Here is a 15,820-nt window from a genome sequence, read left to right as displayed (position 1 = left end):
GTGTTTACTAAAGTGAGCTGTTTATGACCTACAGAAAGAGAATGTGCTAGAAAAGCACAGCCAGTCAGGCAGCATCCAAGGAGCAGGAGAATCGTGTTTTGAGCATAAGCCCCTCATTCCTGATGAAGGGCTTATGCTCGAAACATCAACTCTCCTGCTCCCCAGATGCTGCCTGACCCGCTGTGCTTTTCCAGCACCACACTCTTCGACCCTGATCTCCAGCATCTGCAGTCCTCATTTTCTCCACAGAAGGAGAAGTCAGCCAAAAGTAGGTTTGCAGTTCAGAAGCAAAGATCTGCACCAGTATTTTATATTTTGACAGTCTCCAGGCCATCAGAGCTAGAAAAAAGTCTGACTGCTTTAGCAGCCCTTAACCTTTTTCTCAGACTCCTGTGAGAAAAGTAACTGAGTTAGCCAGTGTCTGTGTGTCTCAGAAAGAAACAGTAAAGGAAAGAATCATTTCTGGTAAATGTGTAGAAAGTTACTGAAAGGAAGCACTGTCAGCTGAGTAAGAAATCCTCAAATGAAGAGACGAGTGACACTTCACTGGGGTTGATTGTCTGTAGTGGATATTGGTAAGCAAAAGATTTGAATCTTTCTTTTTTACTGTTTGTGATATGATTTCAAATTGTCATGTAGCTTTTTTTAAATTTTATTTTCTTTTGCAAAATAAACACATTCTTTTGTTAAAAGTACATTGATAGCCTCTTGTGACAATGTTCAGTGACTGATCATCACGTTGACCAAAATACAAAAATAAAATGAAGCCAGATTTCATGCTGGGATTCAACTTGTTCAGTATCACCATTGCCATAACAAAGTGGTACTCTCAGTAGGATGGAACTCCATTTATGTTAAGGTGCTATTAAACTATGTCTCCCAGTACTTTTATTTTGCACCCATAAAATCTATGCTTGTTTGTTTCCATGTGTGGTGCTCATTTTATTTGCTTATTTCTATGCCATTTCGATAAACCACCTTGCTTCTGATCTAACAATCCCACCATGAGCTTGCTGCAATGCTCCAGTGAAGAACAACACTCGATCGAGAAATAGCACTTTGTTTTCTGCTCAGGTACTTTACAGCCTCAGGATCTCAGTTATGAATTCCACATCTTCAGAGTGTGACTGCCTGAAGTCTGTTCTCACATTCGCTCTCTCGCCCTTCCCGACAGCCTTGTCTTGTTAATGCATTTCTCTCAGCAGATAGAATGCATTTTCTCCCTTTCAAAAATTAAAATAATTTGTAATGATTTTACACCTCTTTTTCTGTTTCACCCCCATTAGTAAACCTCTTGTTTTTCCATTGGTCCCCACACTGTCTGTTCCACCCCCCCCACCTTTGCTACAAAACATGTAAAAAACACTATTTTCCACTTCTTTTCTGTTCAGTCACATTGGACTCAAAATGATTTCTCTGTTTCTCTCTCCCCGGATGCTGCCAGACCAGCTGAGTTTCTCCAACAGCCTCTGTATTTGTTTCTATTTTCTATGATTATATGTGCTGGAAAGAGCATAGGGAATCTGAGATAAAAAGACCAGAGTGCATGTAGTTCATCCCCGAGCAACCTGACGGCCATACAAAATGGATTAGTGGTGCTAGAAGAGGACAGCAGTTCAGGCAGCATCCGAGGAGCAGTAAAATCGAAGTTTCGGGCAAAAGCCCTTCATCAGGAATACAGGCAGAGTGCCTGAAGGATGGAGAGATAAGTGAGAGGAGGGTGGTGGTGGGGAGAAAGTAGCATAGAATACAATAGGTGAGTGAGGGAGGGGATGAGGGTGATAGGTCAAGAAGGAGGGTGGAGTGGATAGGTGGAAAAGAAGGTAGGCAGGTAGGACAAGTCATGAGGGCAGTGCTGAGCTGGAAGGTTGGAACTGGGGTGAGGCGGGGGAAGGGGCAATGAGGAAACTGTTGAAGTCCACACTTATGCCCTGGGGTTGAAGTGTTCCGAGGCAGAAGATGAGGCATTCTTCCTCCAGGCGTCTGATGGTGAGGGAGCGGCGGTGAAGGAGGCCCAGGACATCCATGTCCTCGGCAGAGTGGGAGGGGGAGTTTAAATGTTGGGCCACAGGGTGGTGAGGTTGATTGGTGCTGGTGTCCCGGAGATGTTCCCTAAAGCGCTCTGCTAGGAGGCGCCCAGTCTCCCCAATGTAGAGGAGACCACATCGGGAGCAACGGATACAATAAATGATATTGGTGGATGTGCAGGTAAAACTTTGATGGATGTGGAAAGCTCCTTTAGGGCCTTGGATGGAGGTGAGGGAGGAGGTGTGGGCACAGGTTTTACAGTTCCTGCGGTGGCTGGGGAAGGTGCCAGGATTGGAGGGTGGGTTGAAGGGGGCGCGTGGACCTGACCAGGTAGTCACGGAGGGAACGGTCTTTGTGGAAGGCGAAAAGGGGTGGGGAGGGAAATATGTACCTGGTGGTGGGGTCTGTTTGAAGGTGGCAGAAATGTCGGCGGATGATTTGGTTTATGCGAAGGTTGGTAGGGTGGAAGGTGAGCACAAGACTTCTGTCCTTGTTACGTTTGGAGGGGTGGGGTCTGAGGACGGAGGTGCAGGATGTGGACAAGATGCATTGGAGGGCATCTTTAACCATGTGGGAAGGGAAATTGCGGTCTCTAAAGAAGGAGGCCATCTGGTGTGTTCTGTGGTGGATCTGGTCCTCCTGGGAGCAGATACAGCGGAGACGGAGGAACTGGGAATATGGAATGGCATTTTTGCAGGAGGTAGGGTGGGAAGAGGTGTAATCCAGGTAGCTGTGGGAGTTAGTGGGTTTGTAAAAAATGTCAGTGTCAAGTCGGTCGTCATTAATGGAGATTGTAATGGAGATTGTAATGGAGTTGTTGATTAATGTCTGTTGATTGAGTCCAGAACAGATCCAGACAAGACGTGAGAAAAACCTCAAACGAACATTAGTCCTCCTGCTCCTGCTAAGCCAATTTTTTATTACAAACAGAAACAGAAACTGCTGGACAGACTCAGCAGGTCTTCCCCGAAGAAGGATCCCCAAATTTGAAACATGAACTCTGTTTCTGCCTCCACAGATGCTGCCAGACCTGCTGAGGTTCACCAGTGTTCTCTGTTTGTTTCTTTCAGATCTCCAGCATCCACAGTCATTTATTTTAAATTATTTACTACATGGAGGTGCAAAACAGGCCATTCGGTCTATGATGAAGATTCTGCCCCATATAAACCCCACTTACCTCAGAGTAGCTCTTTCCAAAAACCAAAAATATTCCCAATGATAGCTCAATTTCCGATGGGAATCTCAGGATGGCGAAAGTTGGAGTGGGCATCCTGGGTGATTTTCCGTTGGGTCAGTAAAGAAGTCCTAGGACCTAGTGATGAGATTGCTGTGGTCAGATGAATTCCTGCAGGTTTCAGCATGTAGTCTCCCACACCCTACCGACCTATGCCCCACAATCCCACCACTGCTCACCCAACACTTTAATTCTTGCAATGTCTCACCTTGCCAGTTAGAGAATGAGCTGACTTATCGCCGTCGCACAGTAGCAGCAGTGTTTACCATCCACAAGTATCCACTGCTGCCACCACCAACGCTCAATCGCAGCAGTGTGTACCATCTACAAGATACATTGCAGAAATTCACAAAGATCCTTAGACAGCATCTTCCAAACCCATGACCACTTCCATCCAGAAGAGCACCAGATATATGGGACCACCAGCCTCTGCAAGTTCCCCTCCAAGCCACTCACCATCCTGCCTTGGAAACATATCACCATTTGTCTAGTGTTGCTGGGTCAAGATCCTGGAATTCCCTCCCTAGGGGCATTGTGGGTCAACCCACAGCACATGGACTGCAATGGTTCAAGAAGGCAGCTCATCCCCACCCCCAGCTGTAAGCTTTGCCTGATCAGGAAGGAGAGATCACATCTGGAGTGAGGCACAGCCCAAGGGAGTATATATTTCTGGGATTTTGGTGCAGTGTGGGAATTTGCTGCAGAGGGGAAGATGTGTTTTTTGCTTTTTCCGCTTCATAGTTTATAAGGTCTTTTAACAGGATTAATTGTAATTGTGTATAGAATAGTCTCTGTAGCCAGGATCAAGAGTCCAAAGGGCTGTGCTGCCTGCCTGGTGCCTGGGTTCAGAATATCTCACCTCAGCTGCAGAGGAACTTGGAGTGGGAGGGGAAGCGATCCAGTTGTTGTGGTCCATATAGATGCCAAAGATATTGGTAGAAAGAGGAAATAAGTTCTGCTGAAGGAATATGAGAATCTTGGGGTTAAATGAAAAGACAGAACCAGAAAGGTAATAATCTCCAGATTACTACTTGATCCATGAACAAATTGGCACAGGTTTAACAAAACTGAAGAAGCGCTGCTCTTTCCATCAAGTGAAGGAGCAGCGCTCCGAAAGCTAGTGCTTCCAATTAAACCTGTTGGACTATAACCTGGTGTTGTGTGATTTTTAACTTTGCACACCCCAGTCCAACACTGGCATCTTCAAATCAAAACTGAAGGGGTAACTGCATGGCTCAAAGGTTGGTGTGGGAGAAAAGGGTTTGAATTTGAGGGGAATGAGAAGGAGGGAGTTGTTCTAATGGGATAGGGTCCACCTGAATCATGCTGGGATCAGACACCTGGTGAATTGTGTAGCTCGGGCTGTGGGTAGGGCTTTAAACCAAATAGTGGGGTGGAGGGGTGGGGTCATTGGAATGGAAAATTATAAAATCAAAGGTAAAGCAGAAGGCAAGATTGCAGATTAGTGACGGGGTGGATTGTTACCGGAAACTAAAAGGAGGGGACAGAATATATGAATGTCATATTGTACCAAAAAGCCATAGAAGTATAAGGAAATGTGATGATAGAAAAATGTATAGGCCTTGTATCTTAATGCACAAAGCATTCCAAATAAAGTAGATGAACTGACAGCAAAAATTAAGGTAAACGAATATGACCTTAAAGCCATTACAGAGACACATTTACAATGAGATCAAAACTGTGAACTTAACATTCTGTGATATTTGACCTTTTGGAGAGATAGGCTGGATGGAAAAGGTGGTGGGGTAGCATTGTTAATAAGAGATGAAATGAGGACAATTGTGAGATTTGATTTTGGCTTGGATCGTGTCCAGTCCATTTGGACAGAGGGCAAAAACAGCAAAGGAAAGAAGACATTGATAGGAGCAGTGTACAGATTCCCAAACAATAACCACTCTGTGGGAAAGTTTATAGATCAACAAATAATAGGAGCAGGTTAAAAAAAACAATAATTATGAGTGACTTTAATCTTCATTTGATTGGGTTAATCAAATTAGAACGATGAGCTACATCAATGAATTCATAGAGTGCAGTAAAGATTGTTTTCTAGAGCAACATGCCATGGAGCCAATCACGGATCAGGTTATCTTGGATCTGCTAATGGATAATGAGGCAGGTTTAATAAAATGACCTCTGAGGAGAAGCTCCTTAAGAAGCAGTCATCATAACATGACAGAATTTAATATTCAGGTTGAGAGTAAGAAATTTGGGTCAGAAACAAATGTACTGGGCATAACAATGAAATGAGGACAGAGTTAGCTAAACTGAACTCACCAGATAGATTAGCAAGAAAGACAGTAATCCAACAATGGTAGACATTTAAGGAAATAATCATGACTCACAGCAAAAGTACATCCCAGTGAAGAGGCAAGATTCTAAAAGAGGGATAAAACATCCATGGCTAACTAAGGAAGTTAAGGAGAGCAGTAAGTTGAAAGAAAAAGCATATAAGGAGGCAACTGTCAGTGATAGCCCTGAATCCAGCAAAAGACGATAACAAAATAACCGAGAAAATAAATTACAAGGCAAACTAGTGAGAAATATAAAAACTGATAATAAGAGCTTCTTTAAATATATAGAAAGGAAGAGAGAGGTCAAAGTGAACATAAACCCCTTAAAAAATGGGAGGCAGTTTTGGGGAAACAAAGAAATGGCAGAGATATTTTGTATCTGTCTTTATGGTGGAAGATATTTCAAACATCCCATTAATACTAAAGAATACAGGAAGGAATTAAATCCCATCATCATCACTAAAGAAGTGGTTTTAGATAAGCTCATGGGGCTAAAGGTAGGTAAGTCCCCTGGCCTTAATGGCTTACAACCTAGGATCCTAAAAGACATATCTGTAGAGATTGTGGATGCATTGATTGTAAATTTCCAAAAATCCTTGGATTCTAGAGAAGTACCAGAGGATTGGAAAACTGCTAATGTTACAGCCCCCATTCAAAAAAGGGAGGGAGGGAAAAAACAGGTAACTAAAGGTCAATTAGTCCAACATCTATTGTTGGAAAAGTATTGGAATCAATTATTAAGGAAGTAACAGCAGAACTTTTGGAAAATCACAATCTAATGAAACAGAATCAACATGACTTCATGAAATCATGTCTGACTCATTTGTTAGAGTTTTTTGAGGAAGTTTCAACCAGAGTGGATAAAGGGGAATCAGTAGATGTGTTGTATTTGGATTTCCAGGATGTGTTTGAAAAGGTACCTCATATAGAATTATAAGAGTGCATAAGAGCTGTTGGAGGGAGTACCTTGGCATGGATAGAGAATTGGTTCATGGACGGGAAACAGTGAGTGGGGATAAGTGGTTATTTTACAGGTTAATGACCTGTGACCACAGGGATTCCACAGGGATCAGTGCAGGGACTGCAACACTTTACAAATAAAGTGAATGTACTGTAGCCAAATTTGCGGATGACACAAAAATAGGTGGAAAGGCAGGTTGTGAGAGGGATACAAACAATTTAGAGAGAGAATTGCCACTTGGACACACCACCCTAATCCCGGGCCAATACCTCTGTCTCAGGCTTGCTGCGGTAAAGCTGAGCACATTCTGGAAGAAGAGCATCTCACTTTTCGCTTGGGAACCCTGTAACCTTCTGGACTCCACTTTGAGTTAAACAATTTTAGGGCCTGGGCACCATCTCCCATGTCCTTACCCCAACAGCCACACATCAGGCCTTGTCATCACATGAGCTGTTCCACAAACAACTCATTGTCAGCCATTAATGGTCCCCATCAGCAGCTATTCATTCTCCCAAGCTGACCTTTACCCATTTCTTTGTCTGTCCAGTTGTTTTTTCTCTCTCTCTGGGCTTCATCTCTATCATTTATTCCTCCCCTTACCCCTATCCCATCTTCAGCAACATGCCAACCTTTTCCCAGCTACCATCAGTTCTGAAAAAGGGTCACTGGACCTGAAACATTAACTATATTTCTCTCACCACAGATGCTGCCAGACCCGCTGAGTTTCTCCAGCAATTTCTGATTTTGCTTTTCGTTTACAGAGAGATGTTGATTGGTTAGGTAAGTGAGCAAAAAGTTGGCAAATGTGGGAAAATGTGAAGTTGCTCATTTTGGAAGGGTGAATAAAAGAACAGAATATTATTTAAGTGGCAAAAAAACTGCAGAAAGCTGCAACACAAAGGAACTTGAAGGTTGCTTGTGCATGAAACCCAGAAAGCTAGCACATAGTGCAGCAGGTAATCAGAAGGATTAATGGAATGTTAGCCCTTATTCCAAGGGGGTTGGAGTATAAGAGTAGGGAGGTCTTACAGTAACTGTACAAGGTGCTGGTGTGACCATATCTGGAGTACCGTGAACAGCTTTGGTCCCCTTATTTAAGGAGATATCATTTTATTGGAAGCAGTTCAGAGAAGGTTCACTAGGATAATCCCTGATATGGAGGGATTGTTTTCTGAACAAAGGTTGGGACCCTTATTCACTGGAGTTTAGAATGTGAGGTGATCTCATTGAATCATATCGACAGCAAGGCTTTGTACAGGGGATGCCTTCTCTCACAAAATTTGACAAAGATAATTGATGACAGTAAGGCAGTGGGTGTTGTCTCCATGGAATTTACTAAAGCATTTGACATGGTCCCTTATGATAGACTGGTCCAGAAGATTAAGTCACATGGGATCCACAGTGAGTTGGTAAATTGGATACGAAACTGGTTTGGTCATAGGAGACATAGGGTAGTTGCGGAGGGGTGTTTTTCTGACAGGAGGTCTGTGACTAGTGATGTTCCACAGGGTGAGTGCTGGGACCTATGTTGTTTGTAATAAATATAAATGATATAGATGAAAATGTTGGTGGTCTGATCAGTAAGTTTACAGACAATGTGAAAATTGCTGGAGTTGTGGATAGTGAGGAAGGTTGTCGAAGGATACAGTTGGACAGAGATCAGTTGGAAAATTGGGGGGAGAAATGACTCTTCATCATGTTTTCTTCATCTTCAATGTTGTACATGAATGAATATTTAATATCCAAACACACAACTGCCTAATGATTTATTGCTTCCAGTTAGGATCCCATTAGGCTTGTGGCCTTTAATTTCCGATCCCAGTAGACTGCAGAGCAATCTTGGAGGCCTGGCAAACCCTTAGCCACTGCCCTGGTTGAGATCTGGTCTGGGTCTACACAGCTCTGAGGGGCTCCCAACTCAGCAGGCCGCTACATCCACCCAGTAACTCTTTGTTGTGATGTGAGTGAGTCTGTCCTCTCAAACAGTCTCCACTTGCTAACCAGATGTGGTTTAATTCAATTTTTCAGTTTTTTCTTCTCTTTAATCTTTCTATCCATCTGCACTAATTCTTTGATCTGTGACTAGAATCACTCCAGCTCTCGGCATTAATTGATGCATCTGTTTTACAACCAATTATGTTCGTCAGAACACTGTGGTTCCTACCAGCTCCTCACCCAGATACACCATTGAATGTCAACTGCCTGAAACAACAAAAACTAAACAGCACTGTGAGCAGACCTGGGCACCACACCTTAGGAAAGACTGACTCCCTTGGAGGGAGAACAACATAGGTTTACAAGAATGATGCCTGGACTTCAAGGGATAAGCTGTGAAGAGAGATTGTACAAATTAGGGCTGTTTTCTTCAGAATTTACAAGGTTAAGAGGTAATATGATTAAAGTCTTCAAGACATTAAAAGAATAAGACAGGGTAGATAAAGATAAACTAGGTGTATGAATATGGAGGGATATGGGCTGGGTGCTGGCAGGTGGGACTAGATTGGGTTGGGATATCTGGTCAACATGGACAAGTTGGACCGAAGATTCTGTTTCAATGCTGTACATCTTTCTGACTCTATCACTATATCCACTGGTTGTGGATTGTAGAACTAGGGACATAGTATAAAAACTAGGGCCAGACCATTCAGGAGAGATGTTAGGAAGCACCTCTACACACAAAGGTTGACAGAAGTTTGGAACTCTCATCCAAAAATGGCAATGGATGCTGTATCTGTTGTTAATTTTAAATCTGAAATTTTTTGTTTAACAAAGGTATTAAAGATTACACTAGGCATATGGAGTTAGGCCACAGATCAGCCATGATCTCATTGAATGGCAGAATAGGCTTGAGGGGCTGAATGGCCTATTCCTGTACCTATATAACACTTTTAACATAATCAAATGTCCCAAGGTATACAACAAAACTATCACACTGAGCCGCAAGGGGCAGTACTAGGGCAAGTGACCAGAAGCTTGGTAAAAGAGGCAGGTGTAATGAGAGTTTTAAGGAAGGAAAGTGAGGTGGAGAAGCTGGGAGGTGGAGGGAGGGCATACCAGTGCGTAGGACTCAGGTATCTGTACTCCCAGCTACCAAGGCCTGTTTGAGAGGTGTTCCGATATCTTGGAGTGTTGTTACACCTTGCCTTTCCTCGTACTTTCTCATTTTCACCTGCTTTCTCTTCCCATCCTCTCCACAGCCCACTTCTTGGGATGCCACCACAGACAACATCTCAATCAATGTCACTTCCCCAGACAGTTTCACGCAGCTGTTTGTGGGAGCTTCCTTTGACCCAATTGGTTCTGTCATTTCCGACATTGTCACAGCAATGGCCTGTAAAAGAGAACTTCATTAGCTGTGGGGAAACAAAAACATTGAAGCATCTTGAGGTTTCAATAGTTGGGAAGAATTTATTCTACCATTTCATAGATCAGTTCTTCAAATGCCCAGCAGGGTGCAGTGTGATCCACACAATGCATGGAATTATAGATACACTCAAACCCCATCACTTGGTCATGAAGCTCAATGGTAATATTATGCACGGCTTCCTAGTGAGGACTACACCTACCATTCCACACGCTGAGCAAAAACAAGTTGACATTAAATCTGGAGTTTAAAATGTTCCCTCTCCCCCCCCCCCCCCCCCCCCCCCCACTGCCAGTCCCTACTTCACTTTGCTGATGCAGAATCTCACAAACTTTAAAAGGCAGGAGCTTATCTGTATGTAACCCTATTCTGTTCCTGTCTTGGGAGTGTTTGATGGGAACAGTGTTGGAGAAACTATAATTTGTATCCAACTCCATGCTGTCCCTGTCCTGGGAGTGTTTGATGGGAGACAGTGTAGAGGAAGCTTTACTTTGTATCCAGCATGTGCTGTCTCTGTCCTGGGATTGTTTGATGAGGGAAAGTGTAGAGGGAGCTTTACTTTGTATCTAGCACTGTGCTGTCCCTGACCTGGGAGTGGTTTGATGGGGGACAGTGTAGAGAGAACTTTACTCTGTGTTCCTGATGAAGGGCTCTGGCCCGAAACGTCGATTTTTCTGCTTCTCGGATGCTGCCTGACCTGCTGTGTTTTTGCAGCAACACACTCTTAACAGCTTTATTCTGTATCTAACCCTGCGCAGTCCCTGTCCTGGAAGTGTTTGATGGGAGACAGTATAGAAGGAGCTTTATTCTGTATCTAACCCCATGCTGTCCCTATTCTGGGAGTGTTTGATGGGGACAGTGTAGAGAGAACTTTATTCTGTATCTAACCTTGTGCTGCTGTGTTTAAAATGAAAGGTTTCAATATTCTACATTAACATCTGTCTTCTTGATACGTTTAAAGAGGAATTCATATCAAAGAAGATTTAGATTTAGTTAGATTCTTTCCAATCTAACAACCTTGTAGTATCTCGGAATATTGCAAGCCCCTCTTCTGTTCCTACTCACCTCCTTACCCTCCCCCAACAATGGCGTCAGTCAATTTGACCACTGGAAAATGTTAAATTGAGAATTTTTATCCAATCTTCTAAAAAAGTTGAAAAAGATTTAAAGTTTAAATTTTCAAACTTTATTACCAAATTCCAATCTAGTTTATGTTTAATTCAGCAGTGAATGAGTGAGTGAGTGGATGATGTTATTCTGTTTCTTCAGTGTCTTAAAGTCAATTGCTCAGTCAACAACTGAGGAAAGATTAACCTGAGTACAAAGTTATGAATGACAAGCAGAAGTAGGCCATTCAGCCCTTCAAGCCTGTCCTATCACTGTATTAGATCATGGCAGATCTGCTGAGTCCTGAGTCCCACATTCTCATCTTGATTCCCTTCCCAACAAGAATCTATCCACATAAAAACAGAAAAAATCTGTAAATCAGAAACAAAAACAGAAATTGCTGGAAAAGCTCAGCAGGTCTGGCAGCTACTGAGGAGAGAAATCAGAGTAAACGTTTCAGGTTGGGTTACCCTTTCTCTGTCTATCCAGATCCACCTTAACTCTATTCTCAGACATTCACTTCACCAGCCTCTGAGCCAGTGGCCCAAACTCCCACAATGCTCTGAGAGATCATCTCTCCTCCTCAGCAACCCCTGATTTTGAAACCATTACCCCTAGTTCTGGACTAACCCACAAGAGGAAACATCTTTCCCACGTCTACCTTATCAAGAGCATTCAGGATCTTAGACACCTCAATCAGGTCACCTCTCACTCTTCTAAACTCCAACGGAAACAAGCCCAGTCTGTCCAACGTTTCCTCATAAAACAACACAATTGTTCCAGGTACCATACAAATAAACCTTTGCTGAACCACTGTTAGTGTACTGGCATCCTTCTGTAAATAAGGAGCACGAAACTGCACTCAGTATCGGGGATGTGGCTTCACCATTGCCCTGTATAAGTGAAGCATAACATCTGCACTGTTATGTTCAATTCATTTGTATGAAAGGATTTCATTTCATTAGCCTTCCTGATTACTTGCTGTCCCAGCATGCTAACTTTTTGTGACACACACACTAGAACACCTAGATGTCTCTGCAGAAGCAAATTATTACAAATGCTGGAATCTGTACTGAAAACAACAAATGCTGGAGATCACTACAGGTCAGATAGCATCTATGGAGAGAGAACAAACTAACATTTTGAGTCTAGATGACTCTTCATCAGAGCTGAAGTCCCTCTGCACATCAGAATTCCACGGTTGTTCTCCATTTAAATAATGTTTGTTTTTATTTTTCCTGGCAAAGTGAGCAGCTTCATATTTTCCCACATGATTCTCCAGTCTTCCTTTTGGCTTTGTTTCCTTTAATTCTGCTGCTTTTTAAAATTCCAGCTTTGTAATCATGTACAGCTCGTTCTCCTATAAAGCGGTTTATTAAGCACAATTTGGCTGGAAAGCGATTTGTGAATTGTGGACTCTTTTTTAAAAGTGAACTCCCATTTGCTGTTACGTGACTCCATCCCCAGCACCAGCTGAGCAGCAAATCCCAGCCTCAGGATCCTCTGCCTACAAAATGCAACTTCAATGTCTTCAGCTAAAACAGGAATGCAATCAGCTCTGCAAGCCTTGAAACTGAGCCTGAAACTGGGAGTTGTAGTCTACATTTAGAACAAACATTATTTCAAACCGGGGTTGGGAGGGGAGAATCTTGGGGAGAATTGGAATTCCGTGTCGGCATCATGTGGTCAGTCGGCTCACACATTTTCTGGTGAAGAGCTTGGTGAAGGGTACTGTGCTGTAATTAGTGATTGTAGTGTGAAAGTGTTACATTTACTGTACTATTTCATTAAATAAAGGATTTAAAGATTTACTTTGACAGTGCTATCCTTTGTGTTAGGCTACTATTTTTGTTTCCATTTTTACTGATATTTCCAATGGTTTGCCCCAACCCTGTTTTTCCCATGGGCAGTTATTTGTATTGCGCGATTTTCTATGACATGGAGTCACACGGGAACGCAGCTACCGCGTTATAAGAGAACTATCTGTACATAACCAAGATGGCGCCGGTTACATCGGTGGAGCTGGGTGGTGCCGAAGAATGGGTGACTTTCATTCCAGCGGCAATGGCATGTTGAAGGGGACTAGAGCCTGGCCATCAGGGCCCTTGGTCAAGATGGAACACTTAACAAGAAGGAGAAGTCAGGCACTTTATTTATTTCTATATTCTTATACCTTTATACTCGATGTTTCAGTTTGTGTTTCTGTGTTTTAAGATTGTGCTGGAGAGTGGCAACACTATACAACCAAATTCATTGTATTTTGTAACAAGATACATGTGACAATTAATAAATCAAATCAAATCAGACCAGATTTCTTGCCTCCTCTGTTTGCATAGCTGTTTGCATATTCAGTAATCATCTTCACAAAGACTTTCCAACCTACCTTTGTGTCCTACCTACGACTTTAAAATGTTGAGACTACAGAACAGACCACATCACTTCTTGCCAATTAGATAAGGATCCATTCAGGCATATTCTGTGATTTTCCAGCTGACCAGTCTTCTATCCATGCTAATATGCTACCCCTGTCTTCACTTTGTACAAAAACCTCTGATTGTGACACAGTATCAAGTGCTTTCTGGAAATCCAAGTACAATACATCTACAGGCTCCCCTTTACCCACAACATGTGTTATTCCTTCAAAAAATTAAAATAAAGTGGTTAAACACAATTCCTCTTTGACAAAATCATGCCGACTCTTCCTAATTTCCGAAGTGCCACCTATAATCTCTTAATCAACTCTAACAGTATTCCCTCACCATTTTCAAGGAATAATGGGAGTTCCTGCTTTCTGCCTCCTTTCCTTTCTGAATAGAGGGTATTGAGGATGGAAATTGTGGGAGCACTGGCCATAATCCTTCAGTCTCCCCCTAGACTCAGGGGAGATGCCAAATGTTTGGAGAATTGCAAACATTACAGCGTTGTTCAGTAAAACGTTCTTAGGATAATCCCAGCAATTACAGGCCAATCAGTTTAACATGAAGTACAGTAACAACGTTTAAAAGACATTTGGACAGCTACATGAATAGAAAATGTTTAGAAAGCTGTAGGCCAAATGCAGGCAAATGGGATTAGTTTCATTTGGAAAACTGGTCAGCATGGACAGGTTGGACCAAAGGGTCTATTTCAGTGCTGTATTACTCTATGACTCTATGACACTAGTGATAGGGAAACTTCGAGAAATAATCATTTGACACAGAATTCATAAGCACATGGAAAATAATGAGCTGATTAGGAAGAGCCAGGACAGATTTCTAAAGAGGAAATGATGTTTAACTAATTTGCTGTAATTGTTTGAAGAGGAAATGAAAAGGTTGATGAAGGTAACACTATTGGTGTGGTGTACATGGATTTCCAGAAGGTGTTTGAGACAGTGCCACACAACAGACTTGTCAGGAAGGTTACAGATATGGTATAAATGAGACAATAGCAACATGGACATAAAATTGGCTGAGTGATAGGAAACAGAGAACAATGGTTCATTGGGGGAAACTTCGTTGTAGAGTTCCCCGGGTGTCAGTGTTTGGGATCTTTGGTGTTCTTGATTTATATTAATGATCTGAATTGTGGAATGCAGGGGACAACTTCAGAGTTTGCAGATGACACAAAACATGGAGAACTGTAAGCAGTAGAATGGACAGTGTGGAACTCTAGGTGGATATTGACATGTTGGTGGAGTGGGCAGATGGGGGCAGATGAGGTACATTGCAGAGAATTTTGAGGTGATGCACTTTGGTGATGCACATTGAAAGACAATATAAACCAGGGGACACTATTCTACAGGGAGGGGGGTTGGGGGGGGGGGGGGGGGGGGGGGAGGTAAGAGCAGAGGGACCTGAGTGTATATCTGCACAGATCATTGGCTGTGAGAAGATGGTAGTCATAGAGTCATACAACATGGAAGTAGACCCTTTGGTCCCACCAATCCATGCTGACTAAAATCCCAACCTAAACTAGTCCCACCCACCTGCCTCTGGCCCTTATCCCTCCAAACCTTTCCTATTCATATACTTATCCAAGGGTGTTTTAAATGTTGTAATTGTACCAAATCGACCACTTCCTCAGGAAGTTCATTCCACATACGAGCCACCTTCTGTGTGAAGAATTTGTCTCTCATGACTTTTTAAAATCTCTCTCCTCTCACCTTAAAGAAGTGCCCCATAGTCTTGAAATCCCCCTTTCTCAGGAAAAGACAATGACCATTAACTCTATCTATACCCCTCATTATTTTTTAAACTTCTATAAGGTCTCCTTTCAACCTCCTACGCTCCAGTGAAAAAAGTCCCAGCCTATCCAGCCTTTCGTTATAACTCAAACCTTCCATGCCTGGCAACATCCTGGTGAATCTCTTCTGAACCCTCTCCAGTTTAATAATATTCTTCCTATAACTGGGTGACCAGAACTGGATGCAGAAACCCAGAAGGGGTCTCACCAACGTCATGTAATCTCAACATGACGTCCTAACTCCTGTTATGGACCAGACCAATACACCTTCAAATATTAAGGAAATAGCCTAGGCCCTAACTTTTATCTTATTTAAAAGCAAATGTAAGATGCTGTGTTCCAGATGTATTTCAATTGGTTACACCATTCACCTTTAATCAAAGTACTCTTTATTCTTACCCTACAGTCAAAATACAAACAAAAGAAAGAAGAATTGCAATAATTTTAACTCGATTGGGGGAAAACTTAACAGAATAATAGGTTATTTCACTACTAAACAACAACTGTTCAAAAATCATACCATCCCATAAACATACCCTTGGCAAAAGCATGTTCAGTCAAATAGATTGGCTCACATGAAGCTGTGGCAG

This window comes from Chiloscyllium punctatum, chromosome 26, assembly GCF_047496795.1.
Source record: "Chiloscyllium punctatum isolate Juve2018m chromosome 26, sChiPun1.3, whole genome shotgun sequence".
Lineage (NCBI taxonomy): Eukaryota > Metazoa > Chordata > Chondrichthyes > Orectolobiformes > Hemiscylliidae > Chiloscyllium > Chiloscyllium punctatum.
Note: the sequence above shows the minus strand (reverse complement) of the source record.